At 46.9% G+C, this 18250-nt stretch overlaps 1 protein-coding gene and 1 long non-coding RNA gene across 3 annotated transcripts in view; one reads left to right on the forward strand and one right to left on the reverse strand.

Moving 5' to 3' along the window:
- LOC146206079 (dual specificity calcium/calmodulin-dependent 3',5'-cyclic nucleotide phosphodiesterase 1A-like) overlaps positions 1 to 18250 on the reverse strand; it is a 563618-nt gene that overhangs the window by 472165 nt on the left and 73203 nt on the right. The window lies entirely within an intron of this gene.
- LOC146206081 (uncharacterized) lies at positions 535 to 3624 on the forward strand. Its single transcript, XR_014704341.1, has 3 exons — positions 535 to 795; positions 876 to 1036; positions 2594 to 3624. It is a non-coding gene; the product is annotated as an uncharacterized LOC146206081 (long non-coding RNA).

The raw sequence follows: 18250 nt of genomic DNA on the forward strand, positions 1-18250 counted from the left end.
CTTATACCATTGGAGTTTTACATCTGGACTTATACCGACTGACAACACAGGGGGATAACAGGAGAGGACAGAGAAAGGATAGCAGAATACGGAGGAAAGGAGGTAGAGAAAGCTTTCTGCTGTACAATACGATGATGACGTTGCGTCGGACAAGATACAGCGGGACGATATAGCGGATAAGATGTAGCGGAGTTACGTCTAAAGAGAGGAGCTATTATACTTAAAGGGGTCGTGAAACGTTTTCCGGAAATTTTGCACGGCTTGGTTAAATGGAATCCTTGTCCTGCATCATATAATATACCTCGATTCGTTTCATCGCCCGCGTTGATTTAATAGCGACAAAAACAGAATTTCGGTTTCCTAGCGCGCGTCCTCCTCAACTCAACAGAGTACGTCATAGCGCTAAGCCAATGAGAAGCTCCCGTTGCCGGAGCCTGCTGAGCCAAAGTTGACCAAGCTCGGTGTATTTTAGAGGTTCTAATTGTGCCCTACTCTACGCTCACACAGGGTTTTTTAATATGGCCGACGCCTAGGTTCCTCCGTGGGTACCAGCGTCGCTGTGCTACTATAGTGAACTAGAATATAGTCGCTACTGTTAAAACATGGTTACATCGTGGGCTTTGAGCCTTACGCCGACGCAACTTTTCGGGTGCCAGGTCGGCGAAGATAGACCCTGCGAGCGACCGGTACAGTAACACTTGTGTCGAGAAGCCGCGGTAACCGCGGCACAACTCCGGCTTGCAGAAGCCCCGACCGTCAGCCTCCCGATCCCAGCCGTTTCGGAACTACGCATTGGTATGTATGTCCGAGTCTTGCAGCCTAGCCTACGTTTGACCGTTGCGAGAGTGCAATCGCTAACCGAAGCTTTCGAACAGGTGCAGCTGCGGGCGGTGCGTGCCGATGCCGACTGCTCTTGAGAGCATCTGGCGAGATCCTGGCGGCGACTACGTAGCTGAAGCAGCCTTCTGGGTGTTACAGATCATCCGCATTTACTCCAAATGCTTGTTGATCATGGACTGCTAGTCGAGAACACAAGGTAAGAACCTTGAGCGAAAGGCGACATAACTTGAACAAGCGGCCACCTGTTTTTCATTTTCTCGAGCAAGAAATGCTGTAATGAAATCTATTGCGGAAGGCAGTGTTAATAAAAGAAAGCTTCCCCTTTAACGTTACTTACTTGCGATCATCTACACTGTCTACAGTGTCGATATTGCGCCACGTTAGCACGAACACAACATCGCTGGCTTTCATATTTTTCTTGTTTTCGTAGAAGGTGCGCATGAGCATGACGTTTCACCATGCAAATTACTGGTTTGCTTAATTCCATGCACGAGTAAATGAGAAAACACGCATCATCTGATAGTGTGAACTTGCTAAATGGAAAGGGCATGCACATTGATGTGAAGTAACGGAAAAAAAAAAAAAAAAGAAACCGCTGTCCGGACACATTTGCTTGTTTTATTAGCCAGGTATGACCTTCAGCAAGTGCAGCACTTCAAAACATAAATACAGAAGGAATGCCACAGGAAATGCAGTAAATAAGTACAAAAGCAATCTCATTTCGGAGGACTCTGTGCTAAGTGAAATTGCATGCAGTGAAGTAGCCTGTCTCCTGCAGAAGCCGTGGGAAAATGCACTAAAAAACGACACAGAAGAGAAAAACACACAGAGCAGGACTGGCTTCTGCAGACGATCACTAACTAGCTCGACAACTGTTGTTATAGCCTGTCTCCACTTGCTGCCAGAACAATCACCATACCAGCACTCAAAAGTTTTATTTGCTAGTTTTTTTTTTTTACCCACTTGCATTAGGTGAGTGTTGTATAGTGTGCAAATATAATTAAAAAAATTGACTTCACTAATACCATCATCAACACCTTCACACAGTTAAACCTCTCCAAAATGCTTTGACACTAACATTTTACATGTGCTGAAATGTAACAACCAAAAAGAAAAAAAAAAGAAAGACGTTCTTCCAAAGGCCAGTACACCGAAACTTCCACAGCTTGAGTAAGTGTTGGAAATTTTACAGTTAGCAAATGAAGTTATAGAGTAGTTTTGCGGCACTTGCAGGAAGTTTGGCACGTGGCGGGTTGTGGGAAAACAACTGAGAGCCGTTGACAGAAGTGGACTTGGTAGTTTATGGCTCCTTCGAATAGAATGACTCCATGCACAGAGCTGCTTAATGCATAAGTTGCATACTTAACATCTTCGTGCTATGCGGATGATATCAGCGTGGACATTGACATCGGCCACAACAGTAGTATAGAGGGTGTAAGACGACTACCAGGTTTTGTCAGTCAAAAGCTGCATTTCCTTCAGGCATTATTTTGCTGCAGTAGCAAATTATGATTGCACTGAAGTTCTAATATTGGGTGGGTCTCATTCTCTCTCAATCACCTGCAGCAGAATTCAAAGTTTGCCATACTTCCAGGGAGAATAAATTGACAGTGAAAGTTACACTGTACAGCTTCTGTTAGACGGGAATTAATTGTGCAGATGCATGAATAACTTTCAAATGTGTAAAAGACCTAAATGATATTTTCATTTTGCTATGCTGAAAAGTGAATATTGCTTTTTCTCTTGTCAACAGGAGGCACCGCTACATCTGCTACAGCCAGCTTGCGCACTGGTTTTGGGGATGCCTCGGCAGACATCACAGTAAAGTCCCCCCTATTTGTGATGCAAGCCAAATAAGGGAAAGGTTTGCATCTGACAGTTACACTGGTTTCCAGTTTGCGCAAGGTTTGTAGAGTCATCACCTTATTCATTCTGAAACAAGCCAGAAAACATGAGAAGAGAGAATTGCAGGACAGCTGGACTAATAACTGGAATTTTACTAAAGGATAGAGGCAAAAGAAGACTTGCACAGAGATGCACATGTAAAAAAGGCCCCAAAAGACTGTTGACTGATTTCTTAGCCACACACACGTCCTTAGCCTTTGCAGTATAGTGTGCCTTTGGATTTGGATCTGTGGCTTCCCTTTGGTAACGAGTGGTTCTTGACCATAAAGAATTTGCTTTTTTTAGATGATTTTTTAGACCCTTTCTGCTTTCCACGCTTTCACTGCTTTGGGGGTTTTTCGTGCACGTGCATTTCTGTGCGAATCTTCTTTTGCCTCTTTCCTTCAGCAACATTTCAGTTGTTAGTAAAACTTTGTCTTGTGCTCCTCTCACGTGTTTCGTCTTCTGGCTGGTTTTAAGATGAATCAGTACCAACTCATCCAGTTGTTAGTCTTGTTGATATCACTAGCCTGACTGCACCCACTGCTGGGCAAATGCTTCTCCCATATCCATCCGAATAATCCGATCCTGTGCCAGGTGCATGATTCTCGCAAACTTCCTAATTTCATCTGCTTGCCCGAGTTTCTGCCGCCCCCTGCTAAACTTGCCTTCCCTTGGAATCTAAAAGACATATATAGGCTCACTTAGAATGAATTTTGTGTACTCACTCCCTTCCTTTACCTTTGACGGGTAGAATTTTTCTTTTTTTGGAACTGACCACAGATACATCATAATGGGGAAGGGATCATAATAGATGCCTCTCCCATATCCATTCAAATAACCCGATCCTCTGTCAGCTGCATCCATATGATCCCCGCAGACTTCCTAATCTCATCTGTCTGCCCGAGTTTCTGCCGTCCCCTGCTACGCTTGCCTTCCATTGGAATTTACAAGGCATATATAGGCTCACTTAGAATGAATTTTGTGTACTCACTCCCCACCTATACCTTTGATGGGTGGAATTTTTTTTAGCACTGACCGCAAATGCATCATAATTGTGCAGTTGTGTATATACCTGCTTGTATAGATGCCTCTCCCATATCTATCCAAATAACCCGATCCTCTGTCACCTGCATCCATCTGATCCCCACAAACTTTTTAATCTCATCTGCCTGCCTGAGTTTCTGCTGCCCCCTGCTATACTTGCCTTCCCTTGGAATCTACAAGACATATATAGGCTCACTTAGAATGAATTTTGTGTACTCAATCTCTAACTATACCTTTGTCGGATGCATTTTTTTTTTTATTTAGCACTGACCTCAACACATTATGATTGTGAAGCTGTATATACACATTTGTATATTTAGGAGAGAGGAAGACAGCAAAGAAGCATGAATAAAAGATGTCTTGCTCTAGGTCAACTTCCTTCTAGCCTAAAAATTTTGTATGCACTGATGAACCTGCAGCCAACCAATAAATTATTTTGAAAGCAACATTTCTCTCTTTAACACTCATTTGGTAACATTAGATAATGCCGAAATGTACTAAAAAGTGGCACTGACAAACCGAGATTTCCTAGTTGCCGCGTTCGCCTTTACACGGCCTCGAAAAATAGTGGCTCATGAGGAATAGAAAAATCAAACGGTTTTCTGCAAAAGCTGCTTTGAAAGGTGGCCACTGTTTGCAGCATTTTGCAGTCTCATTCAGAAGCAAGCCAACATAATCTGCAATCTGTAGACATGCATACAATAATATGTGCCTTATACTTTGAAATGTACCAGACTTTAACCAGTCATAAAACAGCGTGCTGAAAAGGTATGTATAGTAAAGCCTCCTTCGTTGATGATACCCATAGTTTGCATGGAAACATCTGCACTAGAACCTGCATGACGTTGAGTTAATTGGCCTGCTGGTTGAATATGTCACCAAAATGCTGGTAATACAATGCACTTCGTCGGTGCTGGGGTCAAGTCTGGAAATATAAAGTTGGGATGATTTAATTGTGAAATCTTGCAGCTGAATTCACTGCAGGCTAGAATGTAACAGGATTAAAGGGCAGCTGTAGACGTAAGAGCAGCCCACATTGTCACGGCATCTTATGCGTCCTAGTGCACATATCTACATACCATGCATGTTTTGCTAGTAAACAATGTAACCACAGATTTGCGAAGCTCCAAGAATGCTACACTGATGCTGTCTGAGTAGCTGCTTGTGTCGCTGAATATTGTGAAAGCCTTTTGATGGAACGAAAACTGCTTGGTGAATACTTATGCAGAGTTAGGTTGGTCAGGAGAGCAGGTGATATGTACAACTTCGCAATTTAACCATACAAGCACAGACTGTATGATACTCATACAAATTGAAAAATATAAGGGAAGGAATTGAACTGAAGGCTTCGCGGTTCGACAGTCCAAACTTCTACTACATGTGCTTTGGGCTGTGTGTGCTAGCCCGCCTGCAATCTGATCGCCCGAGCCAGGAAAATGGTACACACCCATATGGGCACCACTCCCAGTACTCTTTAACATGTACATAGAAGTGCAGGTGCTTGGGATAAACCTTGGCTGCCGCAATGCACCTCAAACAATGGCATGTTAGCCAGAATAGCAGGTTGGGCTTGTTGATTTTCCATCCTGAGGTAACAGCGCAAAATGTGGATGGGAGCACAAGACGAGAAGACGATGAGACATTGTGTCGTCTTCTCGTCTTGTGCTCCCATCCACGTTTTGCGCTGTTACTTCAGAATGTCACGTGCCTGCCCAATATCTACATAATTGTCACACGAACCACTTTGTGTGTATTTACGACTACTTGCACAACACCGTTGCCACCCACTGATGACGAGCAACTGAACAGCAGTTTTTCACGTACACTCCGCTGCCATTAATTACAAATGCTAACACGCTACGACTTCCCATACCACCCCACCCAACCTCTGTGTGTAATGGCTCAACCTTTGGTGCGTTTGCATGTTCTCGGGATACTGAAGAAATCCATGGTACCAATTAGTAGATTCAAGCAACCTAATCTGACATACACCTAGTGAGAATATTACAACTCTATCCATGTATACACAGATCTGTATCACCACAAGCGTCGCCTACAATTGTGGTGATGCCACTGAGAACATGACATTTTTTTTTTTTTTTAGGGCATAATTCTCCACAAACCGCTGCTGAGCTTGTGGCCCCTTGGTAAGAGGCTTTCCACATCTATGGGAAACCACTTTAGAAGTGGTGTGCATTCACAGTTTCAAAGCCTGCATTACAAATTTTTGGAAGTTTTCAACACCACACCCTTACCAGCCTTTGGCCTTTGGCTCTACACATCACTGAGTTCCTTATATCTACTTGTGCTCAAGGCCACAAGGTAGTGCTTTAGTGGATCCATACCGACTTGCCAATTATATGCCATTATGCACGCTTTCTCCATAGACTGCATCTAAATGTGGTTTCACACACAAATATTTACACTTAATTGGACAGGCGGACTGCCCAGAATGTTCCACATGTGACATTACGGAGACTGTGGAGCGTGTACTAGTGGTGTGTCCCAGTATATGCGTGCAAAACAATAACTCGAGTTACTTCTTTGAAGTGTTTTGGCAACAGGCCTCTCTCAGAGGACTTATTGGCCGGTTGGCCAGAAATGGAAAGCTCTACAGGCAGTGCAGGCTTTCATGACACAGGACTTAACTCGTGACTGTGGTGCAAGTTACTATTCCTGTATATATTTTAATCAAGTCACGGCCCTCTTTGTTCTTCTCTTTCTGTAGCAGGTCAGATATTAAACTTTTAAGCCGTCTTTCCAATCAATAACACTTGCGTGAATGCATTTCTCCTGGATGGTTGATCTGGTAATCACACCACTGTAATGCAAGGACGTGGGGCGTATGAGCTTTTGAGGTGAACAATTTTTACCCTAGAAATGTCTTTTAAATGATGTGAAGGATTCTGAGCTCTGCTCAACATGATCCTCCACTTTGGAGTCTTCATCAGGTTCTATGGGACTAGAGTGCTGTGGAAAGAACGTGATCAAAGTGGAACCAAGGGGCCTGTTCTGGGTGGTACGATATGCTGGTAGGGGCACCTGTTGTGCTGGCCTCACGGTATCGTTCAAAATAAAAAAAAAAATCCAAAAATGCGCATATTACTGCTATGAGGGCAGTCTGGCAGGAAACAATCAAATAGAACTGGTGGCTTCTGCGAGTCGAGTAGTTCTCAAATAGGCATATCTGTAAGGCTACAAATCGCAACTACTTTTACTGCCTTTATCACGCGACCTACACTTTTTTTTTGCCAATGCACTGGGCCAGCGGTTTTGCGTCGGTACGACGCATCGTTTGAGGTGAGCTTTCTTCGTTTCCGGTCCATGCCGAGGCTTCGAATGACGCCGAGGTTCATTTAGGACTTCCAGTAGAAAGTAGTACGAACACATGAACCCAATCGGTGTGCCAAAACTTGTGAAAGCGAACGTTACTTCCACTCGGAGAAGCCGTGCTGCAATCTCGCGACGCACACGGTTGGCATAGCGAGCACTCAAACCCGCACAACACGCCTAAACCCAGAACCTAACGGTGACAGGAAAAATAGGCGAAGTCTTAGCACTGTAGACGTTGTAGAAAGGTTACGAAAGAGTCGTCGGGAAGGTGGGGGAGCAAAGCTGCGACAACGCGTTGGGTGAAAGGGCCACCCAAGTACAATGTACCAACTTTTTTTTTTTTTCTGTTTCCGGCTTTCCGTGTAGTGCCATAGTTCAGGTCATCCAGCCGAAATAAAGAAAGCGAAGCTCGACACGCTATTCTCAGTGATGCAGCGCGGAGGCGAGCAATTAATTTACGAGTACGCGCCGCGGCGCCCGCTCCTGAAACACTCCACCCACCACTCGGATTGAACACACTTGTCGATTTCTTTGACCTGAAACCGTATTTACATCGTATCTTTAATGACGCCACGAATAAAAAAAAATTACAGCAGCGGCCGCACAACCACGTTGTACCGGTGGTATGAGACTGCTGAAGACGTTTTGCTCCATCACGAATGTTCTCAAAAAAGAAAAAAAAAAGAAAAAGAAGACAACAACAACAAATAAGATTGGAACCATTGTCATTTGGAGTACCCGGAGGAGCGAGGTATAGTCGTCGTTACCGAAAACCTGAACTTGAGCGTCACCTCTCGCTGTTCCAGAGCGCAGCGAGAAGCAGACACCACCCGTCCTCCTCCGCCGCCGCCGCCGACCGCGCGTCACGTGACAGTAACGAGGTATTGCCCGGGTACAGATTGTTGAAGAAATGCGTTTGCGTGAGCGAATAATTGATATACTAAATTTTTATTTGCTAACTTTAACAGGAACCTATTATTTTATGGAAAATAATGATTATATCTGCGTTTCCAAATGGCTAAACATGACGTAGGCGAGTACTTCTAATTCCGGTCTACAGGGTCGCATAGTCGCTTCAGGAACGCAAAAATGCTTTGATTTCAGAATGGTATTATTAAATGCAGAAGCAATATTTCGACGAGATATTTTGGAATCGGCATGCCTAATGTTTACTGAAGCAAGGAAAATTGCAACTTGGCAGCTGCATTTTCGTTTCACGACCCCTTTAATGCAATGTGCAAATTTCCTCCTGGTAGCTGTTCTTCTATTCAATAAAATTCGCCTTTTCTCACATTTATTTTGAATTTGGGAAATTTTTTGTGCATGAATATTTGCACAATTTTGCATCATTAAAAAACATTTAACACTCATTCTCGCTCCATCGCTTTTTAAAACACCAAAAGAAATCACATTGCAGTCCGGAACTTCAAGACTTCTTTTTTGCTGCGCTGTTAATGCGAACAGCGCGAAAAAGATAAGGTAAAATGAAGATAACACATACTGCAGCTTCTGACATATGAGCACTACCGAAATTCTTAAATGAAATAACAAAAAAGCAATTTGGTTTGAGCTAGTCATTTAAATGAGGACAATATAACTACTGGCGATGGCTCCAACGCAACGCAGCCGCAGTGCTCTATACCAACTAAGGTATTGTGGATGACTGGCCTAACGAGTCTCTCGTTAGGCCAGTCATTGCTGACCCATAACATATAGTGGATGTTTCTCATCCCGTGCTATAGGTAGCACTTCGGACCTACGAGACATCGGTGCGGTTATTGCCCACAAAGCGCACAAAGGCAAAGATCACCGACTTCTTTGCTGGAAAATAAATTTGTAGTCCTCTCGGGCTCTTTTTGATGAGCAACAATTTTTGTTTCTCGTGCACTAGCAGCGCCGGCCATTTTTGCTGGCCGCATTTCATTTTGGGAGCATTAAGGCTTCGCAAGTATGATGCCGCGGTAGCTTTTTGGCTGCCGCCGAACCTTACAATCGAATATACCAAATTGTAGGACCGAGAAATTTAACGAAATAATTCACGGCTTTGAATAAAACTGGATAGCGAACTCGCCGTGCAGTTTTCACACGTACGCAGACCGAAGGCGTGAAAACAAGCAGAGAAAAAATGTACAAGAAATTAAAAAAGCCTACAGTCGAACGGCCGACCCTCAAAGAACGGATGCTTTTCAGGAGCAGTGGCGCGAAGATTATCTGCCTCGGAGACGACCGCAATTAACCTCGGCCCGACGCGGACGTTGGTCTCGGCAAGCGCAGAATTGTTTAATCTGGACGCGTGACCACAGCAATGAGCCCTCAGTGGACACGGTCGTGAGATGGCGCGCGCCCTCTTTCTTCCCCGTGCACAATGTCTGCGGGTCACGACCGCCATCGTGCCGAATGAGGAGCGAAGAAAAAGCGATGTCCAAACCTCGGAACACCTCTTATCGTGAGTTTTGTATGTGGTTCATAATGGCGGCGCTCCTCTTGTCTGCGACGCTCTGCCTTGTGCAGGGTGCCGAGATTTCGACACGAGGAGACACCGCGGATGAAGTGGTATGTTGGCCGCACTCAGGCCTTCTTCTCACTCCGCCTCCAAAAGACAGCTATAATCGAATACCACACGAGAAAAAAAAAAAAAAAAAAAAAAGCCGTTGTTGCCCCTCTACTGGACCCATTGAACCAATGGCATCGAACGGTTCTCATGACTTCGTAGCTAATCATCTTAGACCTGCTAGCGTGACAACGCAGGGTGTGACTGAGAAAAAGGGGGTTCATCGAACCTTAACAGATATATCCACAGCACGCTGACAGTCTATCGACGCCATTAGCTGAAAGATCTCTTCTGAGGGCCACCTGACGTTTTTTACTCGAGTTCTATACAACTGTAGTGTTTAGATTAAGTTCAAATATAGTGCTAAAACGCTGGTTAAAACAAAGCCGTGGACGATAAGGCGGGCTTTACCGCAGAAATCATCATGCAACGTCGAGACACCAAAAGTCTAGGAATGCATTCTCTTCATTCATGCGATCTTTCTCTCTCTCTCTCTCTTTCACACACACACACACACACACACACACACACACACACACACACACACACACACACACACACACACACACACACACACACACACACACACACACACACACACACACACACACACACACACACACACACACACACACACACACACACACACACACACACACACACACACATACACACACACACACACACACACACACACACGCGCGCACACGCACACGCACACACACACACACACACACACACACACACACACACACACACACACACACACACACACACACACACACACACACACACACACACACACACACACACACACACACACACACTGCTTTATAGTCCTTCACGCGGCGAAGTCGTATCAACGCTCGTCAGGCCCTCCTACGCTCTGCTCATCAGGGCAGGCAGACCCAAAAGCGTATCGCCAAAAGGACCGGAAGATGCTTCTCAAGGTGCCTTTAGAGCAAGAAAAGGCCGACGACGATTAACGAACATACTCCAGCAAGCTCATCTGTTTCAGTCTCTCATAAGCAGAAGAAAAAATAAAAACCTGAGCAGAGGAAACAGTTCCGCTTTCTCTCGAGGAAAAGGCAGGGGACATTCACGCGCTGCTGAAATGAGCCGAAGATAGTGCGCGGGCGGCAGCTTTAAACAGCGCGCGTACACAAAGCTGTAGACTCGGGGAGAGGGGTGAGAAGAGGGTGCGTACTTTATGTGCGGCCGACGCTAAGTGGACGCGGTGGGCCCCTCGAGTGAGTAGACGGCTGGGCTCCTCGCAGACGCGCTAATCTGCCCCAGGCCCTTCTCGGGGCGCCTTGTCGAGCGCTGTGGCGGCCGACGCAATAAAATCGCGCCAGACGCTCGCGAGCATTAGCTGCATGGCTGCTGCTGAGCACGGCACCCCCTTCATCGGCGCGCGCACACAGCCGGCGATGAACTGATGCCGGACAAGGCGTGTAACGCCCGCGCGCCGCTCTTTATACGGCCACCATAAAACAATCGGACAGCCAGCGCTCACGAGCGAGCCGCCGCTCCCGGGCCTTAAACGCAGGCCACGAGGACCAGGCAAGAGGTCGACAGAGCTCCGCGAGCGTGTGTGTGTGTGTGCGTTGTACGCGCGTGCGTAGGTGCGCATAGCGAATCTTTGAAGAGGACGTCTTTCCCTTAGCAGGGAACGGTTTTCCTCGCGTCTTCCCTTAAAGCTTTTGGTGGCGATCGATGCTTTTTCGCGAGTTTAGTTAGATCCGACGCACTTCCGACGCTTCGCGAACTAGTTAAAGTAAGGAAGTTCATGTGAGTTAGCCACGACAGGCTGCAGTGGCATAACCTGACCGCAGCTAAAGTGCTTTCTGGGCTACAAGTGGAAGCGCAGTGAGCTATTTGCATGAAGTTACAAAACTTGTTCCCAATGCTCGCTCTAAAGCTGTAACTGAAAGCGCTCACACCCGCGCACTGTGCTACGCTTACTGTGGCTGTCATTCAAAGCGCTGAGAGCTGTCAAAGTTTATTTCCCATTTAACACTACAGATGGAGGAATCGTGGAAAAAGGCTGCCCTTCGGCAGCTTGACCAGTCTACAATCCTAATCATCCTGTAATCGACCCCAATTTCATTTGCCTGGTGTTGAAACCTACGCCATTGAACTCGAACATCAGCTAGGCAAGACTCGTGATGAAGATATATAAGCACGGCAACGTATAAAGATACGCCTAGGACCGTATAAGGATATTAGTGCGGAAAACGTAGGATGCTGCTGTGGTTATGACGTTGTTATTCCAGCGCTTGCTTGCTTCACTTTGAGATTGCCCTCTTCTAGAAAGGAGCCTGATGTCGTATACTTTCGCGAAATCTCTTTTCTTGATGGCTCAAAGCCGGAGAATGCGGTGCGCCCAAAAGAAGAAGATGGCGTGGTAATTCCTAGCTAAACCCGCAAGCGTTGAAAACTCACGCATCGCGTCTGCGGAACAAAAAGAGGCGAGGATCTACTAAAGAAGTAGAAGCAAGTGTAAAGGATTTTCTCAGTGGCGACAAAATTTATGGGAGAAAAGCGAGGTAGACCAAATCTCCCAACCGCGGCCTCGGGAGCTTGCGGTCGCGGCGGAAACCGCTACATCCCCAGCGCAAACAGATCCGCCAGAAGGCCTAGGCCTAAGAGCAAACACCGTCAAAGGCGGACGGGCGGGCGAAGAGAGAGCGCCGGTCGTCGCCACAGCGCTAAGCCGGCGCTCACCAGAGCAAATCGGAGGCGACGTCACGTACCCTTGATGCGCGGCCGCCGCTTTCCAGCGGGCGCCTCTTTGACCATCCTTTTCCAAGCGGAGCAACAAGCGCTCTAAACTCTAAATAAACAGCGCAGCTGTCGGAAAAGTTGGAGAGAGGTCTTGAACCAGGAATAAAAGCCTTCAAACAACACTCGCGCCGCTGTGAGGAAGGTGAAATAAGTGAACAGTAACAGCGGCAACCGAAAAAGAAAAACGGCCGGAGAGCAAGCACCCAGAACAAACCAGAAGCCCCGATGTTCGCCCATAACGCTAAAAGGAGCGCTCGCGATGTACGTACGGTACGGTACGTTAAGCTTATTCGCTCTTGGCTGTTGAGGGCGGAGCAAACGGAGTTCGGCACGCGTAACAGGCTTGAGAGTCTGAACAAGCTCTGCCCCGCTCTTGTGGACCGTGGCAACGAAAAGGGGGAGCGGGGAAGCAAGGACACTCAACAGCTGGATTCGCGCGCGTAAAAGGGCGCAGGCAGGAGCCGCGACGTGTGCGCAGACGTCACTTCCGTTGTCTTTTTATTTTTGCACGCGAGAAGAAGGCGCAGTACTCAACAACAGGAAGCCATCCTGCTGAAAGCCCTAGATTGCATCGCAAAATTTCTCCCCAGTACACGCACGCACACGTCATTCGACAAGACTCAATACCATAGTTCTCCATGGCAACAGCGATGACATCACCCAAATAACGCTCACTTTCAACGGAACAACGATTAAACATCGATTAAGCAACGAAATCTGAACATATTCGCATCCTTGGAGTCCTCATCAACATCAAAGGTTCTGCTGAAACCTGACTGCAAGAAGTAGCGCTGACGCGGAGTAAGGTACTTCATCTGATTGGGCCTATCTCCTGGCGCACCGAGGGGCCGGTTCCAGTGCAGCCAGAAAACTTGTGCAGGCACTTCATACCTCCAGATTCACGACGGTGGTCTGGCTTTCAACGTCACGAAAACGCAAGTTCGTAATATTGAATCCCTGCAAACGAAAAACTCTGCGACTGCCCTGTCTTCAGAAGTTCCGCAATCTATACCGCACAAGCACTATAACAGCCTTGATTGGATCCCACCGCGAATGACACGAGAGAAACTTTGATAGCGCGCTTAGATCTCTGTAGTCTGTTACTTGAGAAAGGGAACAACCTCGATTTCCGCTGCACATTGTCATGTCAGCACTGCTTGGAGCCGTTAGAGTGAAGGGTGGTCCTAAGGGAGAAGACTGAGTTTGAGGAGCCATGATGGGGACTAAACAAACTGCTGCGATCGCTTGGTACGGTGGATAAGCAGGGATGACTCGAGGGGAACACCTCAGGCGCCTAGGGGGCATGGTATAGTGCTGCGAGGATGGGTCGAGGCTCAGAGCCTAGCGTCCAGACCAGTTGCGCTCAGGAATGACAGGGGATGTCGAAGGGCGAACAGCTGACGTCGGGTGGAAACTGGAGATTGAAGGCTGTGGAGCAGGGAAGACCCACGTGATGAAAGTTGGCCTTAAAAGCTCGCCGGGCCTGGGCCAGGGATGGAGAGGAGCCGAGCAGATAACCTACGGTTTCATCGGCATCGCAGGAGGAGCACGCCGGGAATGAGCACGTGCGTGGCGGTGGAGACGGAAGGCTGTCCAAGAACAGCCGGTACAGAGACGGAGGAGGAGGCTTTGATATGCACGTGCCAGATTTTGCGGGAGGCGGTGGACACTGGTGGCCGCGACGATCCTGGGGTCCGGGTGAAGGGCAGTGATGGCCTTCCGAATGGTGTGTGGCCATTGAAATACGAGGCCATGACGGTCTCTGATGTGGGAAGGTTTGCGTCTTCGGGAGCAGCCTTGGACAGCCTGTCTGCCTCCTCGATCGTTACTCGGTATACCCATGTGGCCCGGTATCCTTTGGGGGGACAAGGCAGCCAGACTGGTCCACATGTCCAAGAGACGGCCCCACAGGAGTGAGAAAGGTAGCTTGTTGCCTCACGGGCGTTTGAGAAGTTGGAGGGCTGCCTTAGAATCTGTAAGGATGATGGCTGCCTGGTTGGGTGGACCCACGGACAGAATGTCGGCGGCCAAGTAGAGTCCTGCCAGCTACACAGCTGTGGACATACTCTGGACGCAACTGGCTGGGAAGGTCAGTGACAGATCTTGGATAGCTCCAGGGCAGGAATGGTGCAGGCTGCTGTAGCCTGCCCTGTGGCCGTCAGAAAATAGCCGTCGGTGTAGACAACTACCGTATCTTCTAGGTCTTCCTCGAGGATGGAGAAAACTGCCTGGTGGAGAGCTACCACGGGGGTGTTACGCTTGCAGCATCCTGGGATGGAGACGTTCTTCGCCTCTTGTAGACTACCGAATTCGCATCACCCTCCCCCATTTTCCCCCGCTCACCACATAGGCCAGTCTTGTGCACTAAAGTTTTCATAATCACCATCATACTGGCACGTCAACACCAGAGAGTCATAAAGACTTCCCAAGTGGAACACGCACGCTCAACTGAACCGCGGGGCTATCGTAAGAAATGAATGCGAGGGAAGAGGAGCATTGTATTGAAGAATGATTGGACAACATCAGCAGTGTCAGTTGGAAGAGGGTCCATCAAAACCTGATGCCGAAGGAGCTCTCTATTAAACAACATAGTAGCAGCGGGAACTAACAGAGTATTCTTGCATACGCTCTTCGAACCTATCTCTATTTCCTTTCGTACGTGGTCCTTTCTTCGGAGATGTTCCATGACACGTTCCTTCTCATTTTGCAGTGTCCGAATAATGCAAGGAGGGAGAGAAATTCGCGTCATAGGTATGTGTCATGCCTTAGAACAGCACGCCTCTATCAGTTAGGCCATCGAGAGACTGGAGCTTCATTGTTTCGTTTCCTTGACCGTTAAACCGCGCACTGCAAAAACTCTGTCAATAACTATCCCCCTGCCACCCTCCGAAACGGATGCAAAGTATGGCGGTCAGCTGTACAGAGCGGGGTGAGACAACTACAATACACTTTTCTCGACTGCCTTGCAGCTTCACAAGTCGTAATTCATTTACAGTTAGTTGCACAAGTGCATGCCAACTACTTTGAAAGACGCTGGTCGTTTCTGTGGTGCGTACGCCCTTTGAAGGAATCTGAACAGACAGGGTTTTAAACTAGTTAAACCGAATAGGATGTGCGAAAGCTTTTGTGCGCACAGGGAAGCTGGTGGAGACGACGACGTGTACTGCGCAGCACGGGTGTGTGCTGCAGTCTGCACGCGAGGCGATCATCTGCGGCCACATTGAAACCTTAAAATAAATACAAAAACGTTTGTCATCATGTTACGTCAGTCAAATACGGCTGACCGTTCTTGTGAAAATATTGCATATCTTGAGTGTAATAAATTTAAATAAAAAGCGGCTATAGGGGGGCTATACGACATGCCGTACTCCACTTCCCACGAGAAATTTCTGGGTTGGAATCCGTCCCTCTCCAATGTTATTATTATTATTATTATTATTATTATTATTATTATTATTATTATTATTATTATTATTATTATTATTATTATTATTATTATTATTATTATTATTATTATTATTATTATTATTATTATTATTATTATTAAAGAGCGATCTGGGGGCGTCTATTGCATCGTTTGTTGCAATGCGTTAGCATATATGCATTTGTACCAACTTCGCTTCAAGACGTAATAACCTTCCTGTTGCCGCCTCGTTTGCCGACCCCTCTTTTCGCACTCAGACAAGTACGAAGATATACGCTTGGAATTTCGCTCAACATCGTACTTGTTTTTATGGTGCAGCATATATCTTCTCTTTTCTATTTTATTTTTTTAGAATGGAAGACATTCCGCATGAATAGATTGCAGGGGATCTGCGCCACTGATGAAATACTTTCGCTCCGAAAAAAAAAAACAAAACAAAGCAGGACGACGGTTTTGAGAAACCGCTGTCTGGCGCCCCCGCACCTCAAGGAAGTGGGCACCGCGCCCGCCGTTCTGGCTCTGGAAAAGAGACGGCGCCGCTTGCCGCATAACCAAAACCAGTGGCTGGCTAAGCAAAGCAGGGACAAAGGCCAAGTGTTTAGCTTGCGGGCTTTACAAACGCTGCTGGCTTCACCTTCTTTCCTCTTGTTTTCGGTTCGCTCTTTCCCGTTGCTGCTCCTGCTCAACGTGACTGCAAGCACGTTTCGCACAACCTAGTGCGATTCATGCGAGCGAAAGCAAAATACGGCTTCTTCGGAGCTCGGCGGCTAGTTTTCATGGCCAGCATATTGTTAAACTCTTTCTTTTAAGAAGAAAAGTATTCCTCAGAAAATTATTTCTCCCCGTAGAAGCGGGACACGTTGTAACAAGCAACAAAATAAAAGCAGCACAGTCACCGTTTTTCGTGAACGGTTTATGCAAACCTCGCTCGTTCATTTCAAATATCATACGAAAGCATGGATGACTCATGCAAGCTTCAAGTTTTCTTAGTCGGGACTGACTCCAGTGCTCACATTTTCAGTGGACAGACCACGCACATGGGCAGTAGGAGAAATGAAAGCAATCAGGAATATATGCAGTGATTTCAGAGACCGGCCGCAACGAACAAGGCGCCGCTTAAGAGTGAGCTAACCACATTATGGAGACGTTGAACCCAAATACTATACTCGTATCCAATGTGCCGAGGGTATGAGGGCCTCAAATTGCTGCTGATTAGTGGTGGCCATCATCATCTTGGCTAGACGAAAGAAGTATGGTCCAGCATCCAATTGCAAAAAATGTGTCTCTCTTATGAAGCATGTTCGCATGCGTTACGTGTTCAGAATCCGACACCGAATGTGAACACAATTGATTCTTCTGAGAGTGATGGAGACCTGTAGGCTTTGTGCCGTTATATCATGCCTGGAGTAGTAACTCAGCGACATTTTGGCTCTCATGGGCGGTGAGCTCGTCGCTTAGGATGGCAGAAAATGGTGCTTCTTCAGACAAAGAGGGAAATCAAATAACGCAGATGAATGCGGGCATTGGTACAATGCTTAAATGTATGCAAACACGTGTGAGTTTAGCCAGTAAGCAAATATCTGTTCCTGCGCCCATTCTTCAAAAAAGGGTTTCGCCAGAAAATAGGGCACGCATAGTGAACACTTTTGGTACTCCCCGGCCATACTAGGCTATTCTTGCATACTCTTTACAAATGTGTTTATTTTTTTCTCCTTCGTCGTGATGTCGATGAGGCGAGGAACATGGGGTAATTAACCGCCAGAGACGCTAATGACTGCGCGGAAGGAGCATCCGCACCTGAAGAAGTAACAATGCCGGTTTAGTAATAAAGTGGCTGCATCGGGTGGGTGCCCAAAGGAAGAGGCGGACTGCTAGCGTAACATGATTCATTACTCAAGCTAGCGCCCTGTGCACCGCTCGAGCTCCCGGGGACATCTCGCGTGGGCTCGGCCCAATATAGTCCTGATTAATCATTTCAGGCTCTTCGCTTCTTTTCGCTGTATAGGTGAGGCAGTTGGCGATTGCGTTTAGCTTGTTGAGTACGACAGAAAAGCCATTGCGTGTGCCTCACGCGTTTCGTTTTGCAAAGCTTGAAAAGCTTGAAAGAAAGAAAGAAAGAAAGAAAGAAAGAAAGAAAGAAAGAAAGAAAGAAAGAAAGAAAGAAAGAAAGAAAGAAAGAAAGAAAGAAAGAAAGAAAGAAAGAAAGAAAGAAAGAAAGAAAGAAAGAAAGAAAGGAGAGCATGCGAGATCTTGCAAGCAGAGACTAGGCCACGCAGTCAAGACAACTTTGACGCGATGCTGCCAACCCCACGCCGTAAATGACCGGTAAACGCTTTGACGTTTTCCACACGCGCCTAGCTGCCGCTGCTCCTGCTGTTCTTCAC

Source organism: Amblyomma maculatum, chromosome 1 (genome assembly GCF_055883805.1).
Source record: "Amblyomma maculatum isolate TAMU_Amacu chromosome 1, ASM5588380v1, whole genome shotgun sequence".
Classification (NCBI taxonomy): domain Eukaryota; kingdom Metazoa; phylum Arthropoda; class Arachnida; order Ixodida; family Ixodidae; genus Amblyomma; species Amblyomma maculatum.